This window comes from Nymphaea colorata, chromosome 8, assembly GCF_008831285.2.
Source record: "Nymphaea colorata isolate Beijing-Zhang1983 chromosome 8, ASM883128v2, whole genome shotgun sequence".
Classification (NCBI taxonomy): domain Eukaryota; kingdom Viridiplantae; phylum Streptophyta; class Magnoliopsida; order Nymphaeales; family Nymphaeaceae; genus Nymphaea; species Nymphaea colorata.
Genome location: NC_045145.1, coordinates 10,201,879 through 10,221,643, shown reverse-complemented (window position 1 = coordinate 10,221,643; position 19,765 = coordinate 10,201,879). Strand labels below are relative to the sequence as shown.

The 19,765-nt window shown below is 40.8% G+C and overlaps 1 protein-coding gene across 3 annotated transcripts in view; it reads left to right on the top strand.

Moving 5' to 3' along the window:
* LOC116259075 (anaphase-promoting complex subunit 2) overlaps positions 1-19,765 on the top strand; it is a 79,642-nt gene that overhangs the window by 47,650 nt on the left and 12,227 nt on the right. The gene's annotated exons all lie outside the window — the stretch shown is intronic.

Sequence of the window (19,765 nt, the reverse complement as noted above, 5' to 3'; positions counted from 1 at the left end):
CTAGGTTATTGTGTTGCTTCACTTTAGGCTCTAGATTAATGTGTTGCTTCACTCTAGGCTCTAGATTATTGTGTTGCTTCACTCTAGGCTCTAGATTATTGTGATTGTTTCATTCTAGATTCATGTAAGTTGTGTAGAAGGATCACTATATAAATGGGTTGTGTGAGAATGTGAATACTTACCTCCCTTCCTCATTTCTCTTTTCCTACTCTCTCTCTTATCTTTCCTTTGCTCAATCTGGACGTGGGTTATACTTCGACACCCTAAATCTAACATGTACCAAGGTATGTTTGTTAAATAAGGCTATATATGGTTTGAAACAGAGTCCCAGAGCATGGTTTCAGAAGTTGTGTGATATTGTGTCCAAGTTTGAGTTTCGTAGATCTCCTTTAGATCATTCATTGTTCATAAAAAGAACCTCAAGAGGTATGGTTGTTATGGTGATATATGTGGATGACATTATTTTAACTGGTGACTGTGAACAAGAAATACAAGACACAAAGAAGTATCTCCAACAACACTTTGTTACTAAAGATTTTGGCTCTCTACGTTACTTCTTGGGGATAGAAGTAGCAAGAAGTAAAGAAGGTCTAGTCCTTTCCCAAATAAAATATCTTCTTGATTTGCTACAAGAGACAGGTATGACTGGAACTAAAACCGACATCTATTCCTATGAATTCTCGTATTCACTTATATGATGATAAATCTGAACCTGTTAATAGCAAATCATATCGGTCTCCGATTGGAAAGCTACTATATGTAACCATTACTAGACTCGATATATCCTGTGCTGTGGGAAAACTAAGCCAGTTTATGGATAAGCCAAGAAAAGCTCATTGGGATGCAGCTATGCTATTATTGAAATTTCTAAAAGGTTCTCCAGGAAAGGGTCTATTATTTAGAAGAAGTTTTCACTTCAGATAGAAGCTTATTCTGATGCAGATTATGCAGGCTCTATTGATGATAGAAAGTCCACTACGGGATTTTGTATCTTTGTTGGTGGTAACTTAGTTTCTTGGAGAAGTAAAAAGCAAGCTGTTGTTGCTCGGTCAAGTGCAGAGTCAGAATACCGAGCCATGGCCCAAACTGCCACTGAAATCACTTGGGTGAGAGCCATGCTAGAAGGTCTTGGAATACAGATAGAATTGCCTATAAAAATGCAATGTGATAATAAAGCGGCCACTTACATAGCAAATAATCCGGTTTTCCACGAACGGACCAAACATATCGAAGTTGATTGTCATTACATTAGAGACTTGGTTCAAGCAAGAATTATGGAAAGGGAGCAGACGTAACAAGTAGATTGCTCCTTACTCTCTTTCCTCCTCACGTTTTCTTCTTCTCCTTCTTCTCTACCTCTCTAAACAACAATCTGCACTACATGTTCACCAACTTCTTTGATCACTTTTGTGAACAATGACTTCAATATTCGACATCTTTATATTGCTCAAATGCATCAACACACTTTAGGAAAATTGGACCATTAAGTGAATAAGCTATAAAGTTTATTAATGGTTGCCTTTGTACGTTCGTCCATCCATCAGAAACGATAGATACTCCATGTTCCAATGTTATCCGTATCGTACGATACGGACGCGTATCGTACGATACGTATCGTCTGTATCAAGCGTAACGATACGTCACACTATTAATTGGCGATACGCGTGCGTATCGTACACGTATTGCCCGTATCGTACGATACAGGGTCCGTATAGTACGATACGGGCGATACCCCCGTATCGCACGATACGGTATAAAAACTAAAAAGGGGCCCGACGGCCCCTTCTTTGTGTATTCTTTTTTAAAAACCGACGCTCTCTCTCTTCTCTTCTTTCTAAACATTGCAAGAGACGTGGGAGGGAGAGTTGCATCAAGATTTGCCAGTGAAGAAGCTTTATTTCTCGTTGTGGGAAGCCTTGGGACGGCGGGAAGTTTGGAGGAAGAGGGTTTTTTGTTTTCTAACACCAAGAAGGTAAGAAATAACTCATTTTTTCCATTGAATCGTTCATTTCTCTTATTTCCTACATTTATTTGTATGTTTTTGCATGGCAGTGGTGTACAAGGGTAAATCCCAAAGATAGGTTAAGAGTTAAGTGCAATTATTGTAAGCAAATCATATCAGGAGGGATCTCTCGCTTTAAAAACCATATAGCTGGTACACACAGCGATGTGGCTGCTTGCACTGGCTCCAAAGAGAACCCATTGCCAGCGTATGTAAAGCACCAGTGTATGGGGCTTCTTAATGTAGTGAAAGCAAATAGGATTGAAAAGGAAATGCAAGATGCAGAGGAAGGATATGGGGACCCACATGAAGAGGATGAAAGTGAAGGTGAAGATGTTCACCTTGAAGAAGGAGATGTTGGTGTCAGTTTGGGAACATATAAAGGGAAAGGCATCATGCATGGTGGTGGTTCTTCTGCAACTGCAACCAGAAAAAGAAGAGGTGCAAGTACAAGTTCAGTTTCACGAGGACGTGGTAGGAGTCATGGTCGTACTGGTGGTGGTAGAGTACCTACTATGAGGTCGAATAATATGTCTGGTTCGATCAAGAATTTTTTTCCCAATTATATTGCTGTTGGTGCTCAGCCTGAGATTCGTATAGCCATGCAATCAAAAGATATTGTTGAAGCAGCAGATGAAACCATAGGAAGGTGGTTCTATGATGCATCCATTCCCTTCAATGTAGCAAACTCTTATCATTTTCAGCCTATAGTAGATGCGATTGCTAGTGTAGGCCGAGGGTATAAAATGCCCTCTTTTCATAAATTGCGAGGTAAAATTCTCAACAATGTAGTTAGAGATGTCAAGACATATTGTGATGAACTAAAATTGAGCTGGAAAGCTACAACATGCAGTGTAATGACAGATGGGTGGACAGACATCAAGAACAGAACATTGGTAAACTTTCTTGTATATTGCCCCCTTGGTACTATGTTCTTAAAATTTGTCTGATACTCCTAAGACTGCTGATGTTTTGTTTGGGGTTTTTGATAAAGTTATACAAGAAGTTGGGCCTGAAAATGTTGTGCAATTTATCACTGATAATGCAGCAAATTATAAAGCTGCAGGTGAAATGTTAGCAGCACGATATGAGACATTTTATTGGAGTCCATGTGCTGTTCATTGTGTAAATCTTATGCTTCAGGATCTAGGTGAAAGAGATGATATGAAGTTGACAGTTCATAGATGCCAAGAAATCACAAAGTTTATTTATAATCACGCTTATGTCTTGAATTTGATGAGGAAATTCACAAATGGGGCTGAATTGATTCGACCTGCACAAACACGGTTTGCTACAAATGTTTTGGCTATGCAGGGTATAGTCAAGTAGAGAACTCCTCTCTGACAGTTGTTTTCAAGTGATGATTGGGCTGCATATCCACATGCCTATAAAAGAAAGGCTACGACAGTTGTGGATACCATCTTCGATGCTGACTTTTGGAATCATGTGTGCAGCTATTGAAGATTTGTGTACCTCTAGTGAAAGTCCTCAGATTAGTTGATAGTGAAGATAGACCTTCTATTGGATATTTATATGAGTCTATGGACACAACCAAGGAGGCCATTAGAGATAATATGAAGGGAAAAAAGAAGTTGTACATGCCTATATGGAAGATTATAGATGAAAGGTGGTCTGGACAACTTCATCGCTCACTTCATGCAGCAACCTACTACCTAAATCCTACTATTAGATATCTTCCCACTTTTAAGAAGGACAGAGAGGTTGAGTATGGCATGTTGGATTGTATTGACGTATTAGTAAGTGATCGCCAAGAACAAGACGCTATCCATATGTCGATCAACAAATATGATACGGCTTCTGGTACCATGGCGAGAGACACAGCAGTTCGATGCAGGACAACTATGCATCCAGGTATTAGAAAAAGAGACTTTATACTTTTTGTTGTTTAGCTTCTATTCTACCTTCTCATATTTGTATTCTATCTCATTTTTACTTTCCATCTGTTATTAGATTTGTGGTGGGAAAGGTTTGGGCCTGATTGCCCAGAATTAAGGAAGCTTGCAATTAGAATCCTCAGCCAAACATGTAGTGCAACTGGATGTGAAAGAAATTGGAGTGTATTTCAACACATCCATAGTAAGAAGAGGAATAGGCTAGAACATAACAGGTTGAATGACCTTGTTTATGTTCGTTATAATATGAAGTTGAGACAAAGGTAAACATTTGTATTTTGTTCTACAAAATAGCAAATTCTAATATATATTTTAATTTCTAACAATTTGTTAAATTTTTCTCTTCTTAGGCAACAAGAAACAACATCTACGAGGAAGCATCACACTCAATATGATCCTATCTTCATTGACCATTTTGATATATTAGATTCTTGGGTTGAAGAAGAACCATCTGCAATACTTGATGAGGACGATCTTGATTTTTTGAACGTTGAAGGAACAACTGAGATTATTGAAGAAGGAGAGGCTGGGGGGGAGCAATGGAATGTTGGTGACATTCCATTTGCAACAGAGGGGATAAAAGAAGCACTTAATGAAGAAAATGAAGATGATGATGAAGAATGAAGATGATGATGCAGATGACGATTGATGAGGCTTTTTGTTTTGAGTTTTGAAAACTATGTCAATATGTTTTGAGTTTTGACTTCTGAACTTATGAATTGTGATGTAATTGAATACTCTTAGGCTGCTTAGTATGTTATTTTGATTTTTGAATGTTTGATTTCTTATTTTGGAATGTGTTGTTCATATGCATACTTCATACTTCATAGTTCATACTTCATAATTCATATACATGAATGATGAATGTTCCTTCAAATACATTTTTCTTGAATTTTTCTGATTTTTAATAGTTTTTTCGGATTTTTTTTTTATATTTTAGATTTTTTTTTATTTTTTAATATTTTTTACAAATTAAAAAATTAATTTTATGATATGTTACGATACATTTACATACGGTGTATAGGTCGGCCCGACCGATACACGATACGATACGGCAGTGATAACATTGCCATGTTCATTCCATGCAAATTTTCTCATTTCTAATAAGTTCTCAACCGTTGCTTTCTCTTCTGCTAGAAGTAATGTTCTCAATTTGTTTGATCTTGGAGGCACATAACCAGCTAGATTGCAATTAGCCAACGATGTAACTATATCTTTCTAACAAGGACTTCTGGCTAAAGTAAATGGAAGTGAACTTGCATAAAAGAATCTAGCTATTTTTTTTATCCATTTCTGCTCTACTCATATTTCTGAGTGATTCTTCTGTTGTTTTGTTGCCTTCCAAACCCAATTTTCTTTTCTTCCACATATCAACACTTTGTTCAATAGTCAAAGGAACAAAAAGTTCATTTGATTTACCTAAATTTTTCTTCAATTCAGCTGCCTCCTGTTCTTTTTTCAATTCTCTCAATGTAGCTTCATCACCTTTTGGGCTTGATCTGACTCCTTGGGCACAAATGTGTAAGAAGTGTGCTTTAACACGTGTATATGAACCAGTGAATCAGCCATTGCAGAGCTTACGTTTGAATCCTGTGTTGCTTCCACCATCGGGAGTTTTTTCTCCTTTTGATATAAGTTTCCAAAGTGGTTGAGCCTGATCTATTGTTTCACTTGAATCAAGATTGACACTACTGGTAGAACTTATTAACATAGAAGCACTTGAAATTGCCTTTCCCTTGTCAGCCATTATATCTAAAAGGTGAGAAATGAATAGGAAACATGAATATGAACAAGTCTGGTGGGTGGACAGTAGTGAAGAGTAGGAGCCGTGGGTTACCTGCCTTTCGAAGAAGCTGCAACACCTATTGCCGGAGGATGTAACAGCTGGGCTGAATGGAACAGTGGAGCGTAAGGAGTAGGATCGGCGCGAAGGCAGTAAGGAGTTTGGGGTTTTACTGGACGCTGGAAGTGTAAGAATCTTCACAAAGTACTCGTCTCTCCGTATGCAAAACAGATATGTTGAGAAGAGAGGATGAAAGAAGACGATGGAGGAAAGGGAGCAGCCGGCTTAACTTAGCCCTGCGTTCCTTAATCTTTAATTAAAGAATAACCCTAATAGGGTACAACAGATTTGTACATAAAAGGATAAAAAATTACAAGAGAGCCACCGCCTAGTAGCTTTAGGCGTGTGGATATAAGGAGAATGGATCGGGTCTGTTCAGACCCGATCCCCATACGCTAACAGCTCCCCTCAAGTTGTGCATGAGATTTGATCATGCACAACTTGTTCTTCAAATCCCAAAAATGCTGCCCTGTGAGACCTTTGGTAAAAAGATCAGCTATCTGTTCATTGGTAGATATATAAGTAGGCAAGATCTCGGCTTCTTCAACCTTCTGTCGAATGAAATGTTGATCAATCTCTATATGTTTGGTGCGATTATGCAAAATGGGATTGAAAGCAATTTTTATCGCACTTTGATTGTCACATAGTAATGATGACCGAACAATAGGAAGATTGAGCTCTCCAAGTAAATGACGTAACCATGACGCTTCAGCCGTCCCTGCAGCCATTGCTCTATATTCTGCCTCAGTGCTAGATCGTGCAACAGCACGCTGCTTCTTACTGCTCCAACAAATGAGATTAGAATCAAGAAAGAGACAGAAACCTGAAACTGATCGTCGGTCATCGGGATCGCCTGCCCAGTCGGCATCAGTATATGTATATATGCTATGTCCAAGAGAAACATTGGAACATTTGGTGTAGACTAGTCCATCTCCAAGAGTAGCTTTGAGATACCGTAGGATCCGCTTAGCAGCATCCATATGTCCTTCAGTGGGTGCATGCATGAACTGAGAAATCTGATTTACAGCATATACTATGTCTGGGCGAGTAAAGGTAAGGTATTGTAACATACCAACAATGCTGCGATAGAATGTGGGATTGGAATATGCAGCAGTTCCATCAGATGCAGTCAATTTAGTATTCAGAACACTGGGGGTAGTGATGGGTTTGCAATTAGTCATACCTGCCCTATCCAAAACATCAAGGGTATACTTGTGCTGTGTAAGAGTCAAACTATCATTTGTCCTGTCAAGTTCGACACCCAAAAAATATCGTAATTCTCCCAGATCCTTCATCTTGAACTCTTGCTTCAACATACCTTTAACATAAGATATATGTGAAGAAGAATTCCCAGTTATAACAATATCATCAACATAGATAAGTAACCAGGTGGTAGCTTCTCCAGTGCGATAGATAAACAAAGAGTGATCGAGAGAGCTTCGGAGAAAACCAATTTGTTGTATGTGATGAGAAAAACGATCAAACCATGACCTAGAAGCTTGCTTCAACCCATATAGAGACTTGTGTAATTTGCAAACCCATTTTTGAGAATCATGAGTAGTGTAGCCGGGAGGTTGCTCCATGTATACCTCTTCCTTAAGAATTCCATGAAGAAAAGCATTTTTGACATCTAACTGATAGAGAGGCCATCCATACGAGACTGCAAGAGAAATAATGACACGGATTGTTCCCATCTTGATGACTGGACTGAATGTCTCATCATAATCTTCCCCATATTGCTGAGTGAAACCGCGCGCCACAAGTCGTGCTTTATACCGATCAATGCTACCATCTGGTTTATATTTCAGTTTATAAACCCATTTGGATCCCACAACATTCTTATCAGCTGGACGAGGGACAATCTGCCAAGTCTGACATTCATGCAAGGCTGCCATTTCCTCATTCATAGCTTCAACCCAACATTTTTCCTTACTCGCATTGTGATAAGATGTTGGTTCCACCTTTTTGCTGACTTCTGTCATAAACAGCTGAAAATCCAAAGAAAAACTGTTATAGCTCACCCATCTATCAATAGGATGTCGCACGCGTTGTGATTGGCGTGGAACTGCAGTAGGAACTGATCGCCTAGAATACACCAGGCCTGAGAACCGATTATGCATAGGTGGCTCACTGGGCTGAGAAGATGAAGGCATGCTGTCCAAGGAAGTAGTGCTGCTCAAGGAACTACTTACAGATGTCTCGGGCTCATTAACAACTTGCTCATTGTGCTCAGTCAACATTGCTGCCCCTTGTCTTAAGATTTCAGCATGAAGCCAAGTATCATAAACTTCATTTTTGTCCTTGAGTGTCACAGAAGTAGCCTTGGGATCCTGTAACCTGTTCTCATCAAATACAACATGCCGTGAAATATGTACACGTCCAGTTTTAGGATTGTAACACCTATAACCCTTGTAATTTTCTGCATACCCTATAAATCTACATAAAACAGCACGATCTTGAAATTTGTTTCGCAAGGAAACATCAACATGCACATAGCACACACATCCAAAAACGCGCAACTCCTCATAACGTGGCTGCTCTTGGTGTAAAAGAAAAAATGGTGATTTTCCATCAAGCAAAGCCAATGGCAATCGATTTATAACATGTACAGCCGTATGGAAAGCCTCGGTCCACAATGTCATAGGTAAGTCTGTTTCATGCATCATGCTAAGTGCACTTTCAACAATATGCCTATGTTTCCTTTCAGCAATTCCGTTTTGCTGAGGTGTATGCGGACATGAAATTTGTCTAGTGATCCCATTATCTAGTAAGTACTCAGTAAATTCATTAGAAATAAATTCACCACCACCATCACATTGAAAATGCACAATATTACTGGAATATTTATTTTGAACTAAGGCATGAAATTGAGTGAATAGGCGAAAAACTTCTGATTTGTGTTTCATGAAATGGATCCAAGTATATCGGGAATATGAGTCAACAAAAATGACATAGTATCTACTCCCAGAAGAAGAAGGAACTGGAGCAGGCCCCCAAACATCAGAATATATGGTGTCAAAAACCTTTGGAGCTCTTTTATTTATTAATTGAAAAGGAAGGGCATGGCTCTTACAGATATGACAACTCGAGCACATGCTGGACTCACTGACAGAACTCAGACTGGACTTAGCTAAGAGCCCGTCTGCAACAAGACTTCGAACAAAAGATTGACTACAATGAGCTAACCGACCATGCCAAATGGATGGTTTATTATACTCTGTGACATTGACTTCACTATGACTTGGAGAACATGAATCGGAAGGGTGAGATTTTGACATCTGTGGAGCTCCTTCAAGGACATACATATCTCCTTTGCGAGTGCCCTCAGCGAATGTCTTCTTGGTTCGAGCATCCTTGACATAAACAGAAGAGGGTGTGAATTCAACAGAGGATTGAGTATCATCAATAAGCTTGGACACTGAAATAATATTTTTCTGGACACTTGGAACAACAAGAACATTCTTTAATGGAATCGAAGAAGAGCCCATAGAAATTTGTACATTTCCAATGTGTGATATTGTGTGATGGGAACCATCTCCCGTGACAACTGAGCCTTTATCTAAATAAGGGAGAGCACTAGAGAGATTACCTGCGTCACCAGTAACATGGGCTGCTGCTCCAGAGTCCACATACCATTCTCCTTGCTCGTTTTGTTTCAAATGAAGCTTAGACAGGGCTGTCATGAGGAGTTGTTGTACGTCTGCTGAAACATTAGATCCAGATGATGATGAAGCTGACCCTGCTGCTGCCTTGTTCTCACGTCTAATCTGATTATTTTTGTTCTGTGGGTTGTGCCAACATTCTGACTTTACATGCCCCCTCTTGTTGCAATAGAAACAAGTCGGAACCCTTCTAGATGTGGCAGATGTAGTATTCATGCCCTGTGGTGTTGGGAGAATCCCTCTTCCCATTCCTGCCTGAGGAATCCAAGTACGAGTGCGATTCCCTTGCAATGCATGTGTCCCTGTGATCAATACATTGTGACTGTTGGAAGGAATCAAATTCTGTCGCTGAACACGACTAGCTTCGTGTTGGAATAACTTAGCCTTGAGATCTTCGAAAGATGGAAGAATAGGTAGGACTTCCAAGGCTGTGCAAAAAATATCAAAATCTGTTCCCAGTCCACTCAAGGCTTGTTGCACTTTGTCCTTGTCGCTGACGGGATGTCCAATGGCAGCAAGTTGATCACTTACACTTTTAATTTCATTCAAATATTCCAAAACAGTACGCATCCCACGCTTGATGTCCTGAAATTGCCTTCTTAACTGCAGAAAACGTGCTTCGGATACTTGAGAATACGTGGTGGCAAGGGTAGACCACAACTCTAGGGCTGTTAAATCATCATCAATACCTCCTAATACTTCCTCTGACAAAGTAGAAGTAATATAGGCAACAAGAGACTGGTCGTGAGCCAGCCAAGCTTCATACTCAGGATTATTTTCAGTAATGGTTTCATATTCAAATCTGATTTCACTCATAGCCGCAGCCCCAGCAGCTTGATCTCCCACTACGGTTTTCTTCACTTCACGGTCAATATACATAGGAGGTGCTGGAGTGGTCCCATCGATATGCCCGTAGAGTCTATGACTTTTAATAAAAGGGACTATTTGACGTTTCCAAGTCAAATAGTTACTATGATTCAGCTTTTGTGAAATAAGTTGGGAGAGAAAGCTGGAAGATAGAAGAGAGGGGGTCGGCTGATCCATAATTGATTTAGGGCAACGACAGAAATTAGGGCAAAACGATGAGAAGATTAGGGCACAACGATTAGGGCAAATCAATTAGGGCAAATCACGCAAGATTTAGGGCAGAAACTGAAAAGAGGGATGATCACGCCAGAAAAGAAAGAATTTAGGGCAGATTAGGGCTAATCACATCAAACTGAAATCACTCACCGGAGGACGATGCAACCTGGCTCTGATACCATGTAAGAATCTTCACAAAGTACTCGTCTCTCCGTATGCAAAACAGATATGTTGAGAAGAGAGGATGAAAGAAGACGATGGAGGAAAGGGAGCAGCCGGCTTAACTTAGCCCTGCGTTCCTTAATCTTTAATTAAAGAATAACCCTAATAGGGTACAACAGATTTGTACATAAAAGGATAAAAAATTACAAGAGAGCCACCGCCTAGTAGCTTTAGGCGTGTGGATATAAGGAGAATGGATCGGGTCTGTTCAGACCCGATCCCCATACGCTAACAGGAAGAAGCTGCAACACCTGTCGTTGGGATGGAGCACAACGCAGTCGGTTGAATGGAACAGTGTAAGGAGTAAAGCAGGGGCAGAAGGTAGGAATGACATTTGGAACAGGAGCGTTACATGATGCTGACAAGGATCTATGTCTGGTGATGCTGCAGGTGAGGACGATGCTCTGTGTCCAGTGAAGGAAGCTGCGGCGAAAGGGAGGGAAGGTAGCTGGGGCTGAACAGGAGCAAAGGGGACAAGGTGGGAAACTGGAGGAAGGAGGAGAAGGGGGCAAGGCGGAGGGGAAAGCAACAAAGTCAAGGGCGAGTAACCTACGCGGTCAGCGTTGACCGTGTCCAGCGAACGAACAGACGCGGTGAGCTAGTGTGTCCATGCCGTGTCGGGCCGAGTCGACATGGACACGCTAGTCTGCCAGCCACATCCGTGTTTCATAGGAGATAGCCTACGCACTTAGATGAACGTAGAGTTTCGGCAGGACTTGCACATTAATTGAGCCATACTCAAGTGAAAGCCAATGAAATGCAAATATTAATTGTTAAAATTAATGATGGAACTGAAGTGTTTCTCAATGGGAAACTTATAACTATCAACTTATAATAATAAAACAAGTACAACACACATAACATGATAATAAACATAATAAAAAGCTTAAAAGATGAAATTTAATGAAGTTGAACAACTAAATATACATGTTATATAGCTCAAAAAAAGCTTACAAACAAATATAAATGCTTTTCAAAGTTATGGATTTGCAAAAGCTTTACCATTTCCTAAATGCTAACTACTAAATCTCTAATTCTAGTTTCTAAAATTGTAATGCTAAAAGAAAACTAGAATTTCTAACCTACTTAAAAAGGGGAACATAAATCTTCAATATAATCATAGTTCATATTAACGTTTCTTGCTGTGAACTTGTTTTCTCATATAATTCTAGTAAACAAGAAAAAGTACTAAGTTGACGATACATACATATATGTGTGAGAGCTAGAAACTTAAAATAACATAAATGATCAAAGTAAAGTAGTATATGAATTGTAATGGTACCTACAAGTGCAAATGCACATACCCGCATGTACTTATAATGCAAAACTACATGCAACAACAAAAATGTACAAAAATTAATGAAAAAATATTGTTTCAAAAGAAGAAAAAGAAAAATAATAAGAAAGAAGTGAAGTACAAATTTGTCAATGAAAGAAGCCTAGGCTGTTGTGCGTCTAGGTGTCTTAGGGCATGTTCTAGGCATTTTCAAACGTTAGGTTGTTTAAAACCAGCTAGCATTAGGCACAAGCCTGTGAGCCTTTGACATTAGACTACAAACAATTGGTTCAACGGTGTTCTGCCCTCAATATTCATTTCTACATTTTTGTTAACTTCATCAGGATTATCAACTTCAACATCATTACAATTACTATTGTCATAGCTAGGAAGTAATTAAAATAGGAAAATATAGTTACTGAATTCATTTTAAGCTTTGCATCTTCCAAATCCACTTGCTTTGTCCAGAAAAAAAATATTTTTGCAACATACATGACTTGTAATTTTTAACATCATCATACTTGTGTCCCTTTTGGGTTTCTAACTGTTCAACAAAAGTTCCTGAAACATTCGAGGGCAACTTATCTCATTTTTCATTTTAAACATAGTATTTACACCTAAAACGTCTAGGCTTCTAGCTTTGGTCAACTCAGTACATAATTGAAGAGTTCAGCAAAAGGAATTTTATTTGATAGTTTTGAGGCCATTCTATAGAAAGATAGACCAGTGTTAAAGCAACCTTGGCCCAAAGATTTTGGAACAATTCTCCTTCCCATTTGTTTTACTTAGTTACTCTCTCGCTCTGTCACCGTACGGTACATGTACGACACGGGTACGGGTATGGGCCTGGGTACGACAGGGTACTGTGTTGACCGTACCGGGTGCGGTCAACGCACGCAAGGTCATTTTTGACCTTTTTCAGATTTGGTCAATGTTGACTGAGTTCAAATTTGTCCAATTTTAATGTTAATGATTTTTACATTTTAACTTAAACCATTTTAACGTTAAAATTTTCGAAACCCTCATTTTAATGTCCCACTTCCCTCTTTTTTCTTCATTTTAACTTCTATATATGTATGTGCATGTGTGTGTACGGCTGTACCTCCGCACCCAAGTTTTTTAAAAATGGTCCGTACCCGCACCGGCACCCGTACCCGTACCTATGTGACATAGCTCTCTCGTAATTGTATGGCTTGTGAAGCCATTTTAGTGAAAGATTTGTTTTCTTCTCATTCTCTGTTTGAATTTTTTTTTGTGTGAAGGGCCCTTGAGTGCGCCTTGTATGATAGCTTTTTTAGACAAGGAAATCTTGTTGAATTATGTAAACGTTGGAGTTCCTTCATATTGGATGCCTTGTTATAACATGACTGTACATGCATATAAAAAGGAGAAAAAATATAAGAAATGAAGATTTTTTTTAAGACAAATTTTTCTCTTTCTACTTTCTCTTTTCTTTCTTCTTCTTCTTATTCTTCTTCTCTATTTTCCTCTTTCTCTGTTTTTTTCTTCTTCATTTCTTTCTTTTACTGTTTTTCCTTGCCCTTGGTTCTGTCTATGCGCTGCCAGGCCACACCTAGTCATGTTTCAAAGGCCACACCTGATCATGTTTCAAAGGTCCACTGCCTATGCACACCTAGGGCTTTTCACTATAACGCAGTTATGGGTGTTTTCAAATTCTTTTTGTAAGAAAATTAGTAAAAACTCATAATTTCATTATTCTTTTCTGGTTTCTTAAGTGTATATATTTTTTTAAATTTTTGAATTTATGGGATTTTCGTATGAGAAACAAAAGGAAATTGGGAAAAACCTCACTGGTAAAATTTATTAGTGTTGGACATTGTTGTGCAAAAACATACCTAATCCCAATGTTGTATGTATCGTACGATACGTATCGTCGCGTTTTAAAAATGTGATACGATACAGCACTTGTATTGTACGATACAACTACGATACGACTACGATACAGTTACGACACGTACAATATGGTTACAATACGTACGATACGGTTACGATTGATTTTTTTATTATTTTTTGAGAATTTATTATATTTTTCTGATTATTTAAAAAAAAATTACGATACGGTTACGATACGTTACGATATTTTACAATACAGCGTATCTTAAAGCCAGACCGATACGACTTACGATACGCTTTTTACAACATTGGGTAAAATGCTGAGATGTTGTGACAATGGTGTCTTGTATTTGCCTGTCATGCTTGAAGCATCAGGCTGTTTGTGAAACATATGTGTCATTGCTTTGAGGTTGTATGGTGTTAGAATATCTTGTGTAAGGGAAGCGGGTCTGGATATGGACCCGGTCCCATGGGCACGGGAACCGAGAGTGGCTCGGTACCCTAGGCGGGTTTCCCCCTTATAATCCCACTTAGTGTTGTGTTGTTGATTTAGTGGAATATAATTTTCTCTCCTAGGGTTGTAGTTTTGCCCCTAAGTTAGAGTTTCTCCGTGGTTTTTCACCTCTTGTTGAGGTTTTCCACGTATATCGTGTGTTTCTTCTCTTTTCCTCTCTTCCGTTGCATATTTCTACATGGTATCAGAGCTACCGTGTGTGGGTTTTGCTCTGTGATCGTGCGTTTCCATCGTTTCTGCCGCTGCTCGTCTCCCGCCGCCGCCGCTAGTTCCAGCGTGGCCGCCAGTTCCAGCACCGTCGCCGGCGTTCTTTTCAGCGCCGTCGCCTTTCCTGCGTCGCTGGCGTCATCGTCGTCGTCGCTGGCGTCATCGTCGCCGTCGCTGCCGTCATTGCTGCTGCCGTCGCCTTTCCTGCGTCGTCGCCGTCGCCGCCGTCACTGCTATCACCGCCAGTAACTCTTCCGCCTCCGCTACCTCTTGTCTGTCGTCTCTGGTGCTGGGTATTGCCTCTCTTTGGTGATTGTGATGGCCGAAGCGATGACTCCCAAGATTGATGATGCCCTAGATACGGGCAGCAATACCAAGAGGGAGAACTTGCCTGTTCAAGTCACCTCCATCCGGCTGAACAAGGACAACTATCTCTCTTGGTCTGCTGCCCTAGAAATCGGAATAACCAGTCGTGGTCGCCTGCCCTATATTACTTGGGAGAAACCTGCACCTTCAAAAACGGATCCGCGATGGGCGACTTGGGCGTTGGAAGATAGTCAGGTGAAAGTATGGATCATCAGTTCTGTTTCCGCAGATATTCAACCTCTGATCTTGCGTAAATCGACTGCATACGACATGTGGACTGTGCTTGCGCGGATGTATGGCCGTAAGAAGAGAGTATTGCGTGCGTACCAAATCAAACGTAGCATCTACTCTCTTAAACAGGGTGACTTGTCTGTAGCTTCTTTCTTTGCAGCCCTGAAGACTAAATGGGAGGAACTAGACTACCATGTGAATGATGATTGACATTGTGGTTCTGATCATGCCCTGTACTGGGACAAAGAATGGATGGACTGGACTTTTATTTTCCTTGGAGGCTTACGCGATGAATTTGAATCCATTAGGAGCCAAATTCTCAATTGTGACGAGATTCCCGGGATTGAGGAGGTGTATGCCCGGGTGGAATCTGAGGAACAACGTCGTCAAGTTATGCATATTGACTCCATCCATGGGAGTTCCCCCTCAGCGTTTGCTAGCCGTGCCTCTGGGAGTGGACAGCGTTCTGTTCGACGTTGTAGTCATTGTAACAAGTTGGGGCATTCTGTGGATTTTTGTTGGGATATTCATCCTAAGAAGAGACTTGTTCGTGGTCGCCCTCCTTCTAGTCGGCAGGGTTCTTCTGTTCCTGACTCTAGTCAGGGTAGTTCCTCAACTGTTGAAAAATCAAAACTTTCCTCCGATCAAATCAAGGAATTACAAGCTTATATCAGTCGGCTGTCTACTACGCAAGAGGAGACTTCCACGTCCGAAGGGGCTAAATTAGCTCAAGCTCTTGTAGCCACAAGCGATCAAGGAAATCCCTCACTTGGTGATTGGATTGTTGACAGTGGGGCTACGCATCATATGACAGGGAATCCTAAGCTGTTTCAAGAATACCAATTGTCCTCAGGGCAGCAACGCGTGTCTATGGCTGACGGGTCTTCTATTTCTGTGGTTGGAAAAGGGAGTTTGTCCTTGTTGAATAAATATCATCTTCATAATGCTCTCTATGTTCCCAATATTCCTGTGAACTTGTTATCTGTCAGCAGTATTACCAGAGAACTCAATTGTAATCTAATCTTTTCTGCTGATCATTGTTCCCTGCAGGACTTATTGACGGGGAAGAAGATTGGGATTGGTTCGGTTATTGATGGACTCTACAGACTGCCCGTGCAAGTTGTGTCTGCCTTGATCTCAGCCACTAGTGGACGGTTGTCAGGCATGGAAGACAGATCTACCATTATGCGATGGCACGAGCGTCTTGGGCATCTCCCTTTTCAGTTGATCAAGAAGTTGTTTCCAAGGCTTTTTACTTCTGTTTCTATTGATTCTTTCTCATGTGAAGTTTGCCAGTTGGCTAAACATGTCAGGGCTTCGTACCCTATTTCTCTCAATAAAACCACTCATCCGTTTGCTTTGGTTCACTCTGATGTTTGGGGTCCTTCGGGAGTACCCACTTGTCGTGGTTTTCATTATTTCATGACTCTTATTGATGACTACTCCCGTTGTACGTTCGTGTACCTGTTGAGAGAACGTAGTGAAGTTCCCATCATTGTCAAAAATTTTGTTGCATTTGTTGAGACTCAATTTCAGACCTCTGTTCAAGCTTTCCGCACCGATAATGCTCGTGAGTATGTCTCCCAGTCTATAGATGATTTCTTGAGGAGCAAGGGTATTATTCATGAGACATCCTGTAGTTACACACCTCTTCAAAATGGCGTGGCCGAACGTAAAAATCGCCATTTATTAGAAGTCACCTGTGCCATTATGTTCCATAGGCATGTTCCTAAGCGCTACTGGGGTGATGCTCTTCTCACTAGTGCCCATCTGATTAACCGTATGCCTACTCGTGTGTTGAATGGTCGCTCTCCCTACTCTGTTCTTAGGCCCATTCATAACCCTTGGCCTCTTACTCCTCGAGTGTTTGGGTGTACTTGCTTTGTTCATGACCATAGTCCAACCCTTAAGAAACTTGATCCTCGGTCCGTCAAAGCTGTCTTCTTGGGGTATTCTCCAACTCAGAAGGGATATAAGTGTCTTGACCCTACTACCTCCAAAATTTATGTCTCTCGGGATGTTACCTTTCATGAGCATGAGGCGTATTTTTCTGTGAATCCTCTTCAGGGGGAGTGTATAGGGAAAAATGTGGAAGAGTATTCCTCAGACCAGCTGGTTCAGTTTATGGATTTTTTAGAGTACAAGGTCAGCCACAGTGTGACAGAGACAGTCAGAAGTGATAGCCACAGTGTGACAGAGACAGTCAGAAGTGATAGCGACAGCCCTGTGCAAGGGAACTCTGTGGATGATCAGCCCACAACCCGTGATCATATGTTCGGCCAGGTGTACATCAGAAAGAAGACAGATGTGGTTGAAGATGTTGATATAACCAATCCCAATCCTGTGAGTTCCCCGGATGACCCAAGTCCAATAGATGAAGAGCTTCCCATAGCCCTGCGCAAGGGAACCAGGTCATGTACTTCTCACCCTATTCAGAGATTTGTCTCTTATGCGAAACTTAGTAAGAATTACAAATGCTTTATTACATCCTTGTCTAAGTCTGTGATCCCCAGGTGTGTGGAAGATGCCAGAGAGGATCCTAAATGGCTACAGGCCATGACAGAGGAGATGAATGCCTTGGCAAAGAACAGCACGTAGGAAGTTGTTAATATCCCCAAGCACACTCATTTAGTTGGTTCCAAGTGGGTGTTTAGTGTGAAGTACAAACCTGATGGTACTGTGGAAAGGTATAAGGCTCGCCTTGTTGCAAAGGGGTTCAGTCAGAAATATGGTATTGACTATCTTGAAACTTTTGCCCCTGTTGCCAAACTGAAAACCGTGAGAGTCATCTTAGCACTTGCTGTGCAAAAGAAGTGGGGCATGGACCAGCTTGATGTCAAGAATGCATTCTTGAACGGCTGTCTAGAAGAAGAGGTCTATATGAGCATGCCCCCTGGATATGCCCAAAGCGGAAAATGTTGTCATCTCAAGAAAGCCTTGTATGGACTAAAGCAGTCTCCTAGAGCTTGGTTTGAAAGACTAAGGATAGTGATGAAGACTAATGGATACAAACAGGGAAATGGTGATCACACCCTATTCATTAAGCAGAGAAATGGTTTGGTGAGTCTCCTTCTTGTATACGTTGATGATATGATTGTCACAGGTGACGATGAAGAAGAGAAAAAGAAGATGAAGGAGAGGTTAGCTGCTGAATTTGATCTGAAAGATTTGGGTAAACTAAGGTACTTTCTGGGGATAGAGATTGCTCGATCAGAGACAAGGCTTGTTATGAGCCAAAGGAAGTACACTCTGGATCTCTTAAAGGAGACATGTAAACTTGGATGTAGGCCCTCTCTAACTCCAATGGAGTATGGTACGAAGATAAACATCAAGACTGGCAACATCTTGGATGAGGAAGGAAAAGGTCGGTATCAGAGATTGGTTGTTAGCTCATCTATCTTACCCTCACTCGCCCTGATATCACCTATGCTGTGAATGTGTTGAGTCAGTTTATGCGTGTTCCTACTGATTGTCACTGAAAGAGTGCAGAAAGAGTGTTGGGGTATCTGAAAAATGACCCGGGGAAAGGATTACTGTATACTCAGCAAGACCAACTTAATATTGAAGGATACTCTGACGCAGATTGGGCAGGGTGCACTGATACTAGGAGGTCTACTACAGGGTACTGCATCTTTCTAGGGGGTAACCTGGTTGTATGGAGGAGTAAAAGGCAGGAAGTTTGTTCTAGATCCAGTGCTGAGGCTGAATACAGGGCGGTTGCTATGGGAGTTACAGAAATGCTATGGTTGAAGATCCTTCTAGCAGATATTGGAATTGAAATGGAAGAGAAGATGAAGATGTACTGCGACAACAAATCTGCGATTAACCTTGCAAATAATCCCGTCCTGCATGACAGAACCAAACACGTGGAGATTAATCGCCATTTCATACGAGAACGCATTGATTCAAAGGAGTTGATCCTGCCTTATATGAAGTCTGAAGATCAAATTGCAGATGTTTTAACCAAAGCCTTATGTACATCTCAATTTGAAAAAAATGTGAGCAAGCTTGGCATGTTTGACATTTATGCCAAGCTTGAGGGGGAGTGTTAGAATATCTTGTGTAAAGGAACCGGGTCTGGATATGGACCCGGTCCCATGGGCATGGGAACCGAGAGTGGCTCGGTACCCTAGGCGGGTTTCCCCCTTATAATCCCACTTAGTGTTGTGTTGTTGATTTAGTGGAATATAATTTTCTCTCTCCTAGGGTTGCGGTTTTGCCCCTAAGTTAGAGCTTCTCCGTGGTTTTTCACCTCTTCTTGAGGTTTTCCACGTATATCGTGTGTTTCTTCTCTTTTCCTCTCTTCCGTTGCTTATTTCTACATATGGGATTGGGTGTGGAGAGTGCCTTTGGTACCTGCATTAGAATGATAGCTATGTGCCTCATCAAATTGATTTCCTGTATAAAATGTTGGAAGGTTCCTTTTTCTGTTTTAAGACATTGACCTAGATCACATGAATGAGGTACTTGCAATTTTTTGGATTCCTAGAAGGAGAGGGGATCATTTTGCTTGCTTGTGCTTGTCACTCTTTTTGTAGAACCATGGAAATCATGATTACAGCACTTGTGTTTCTTAAAGTTTTTTGGCAATT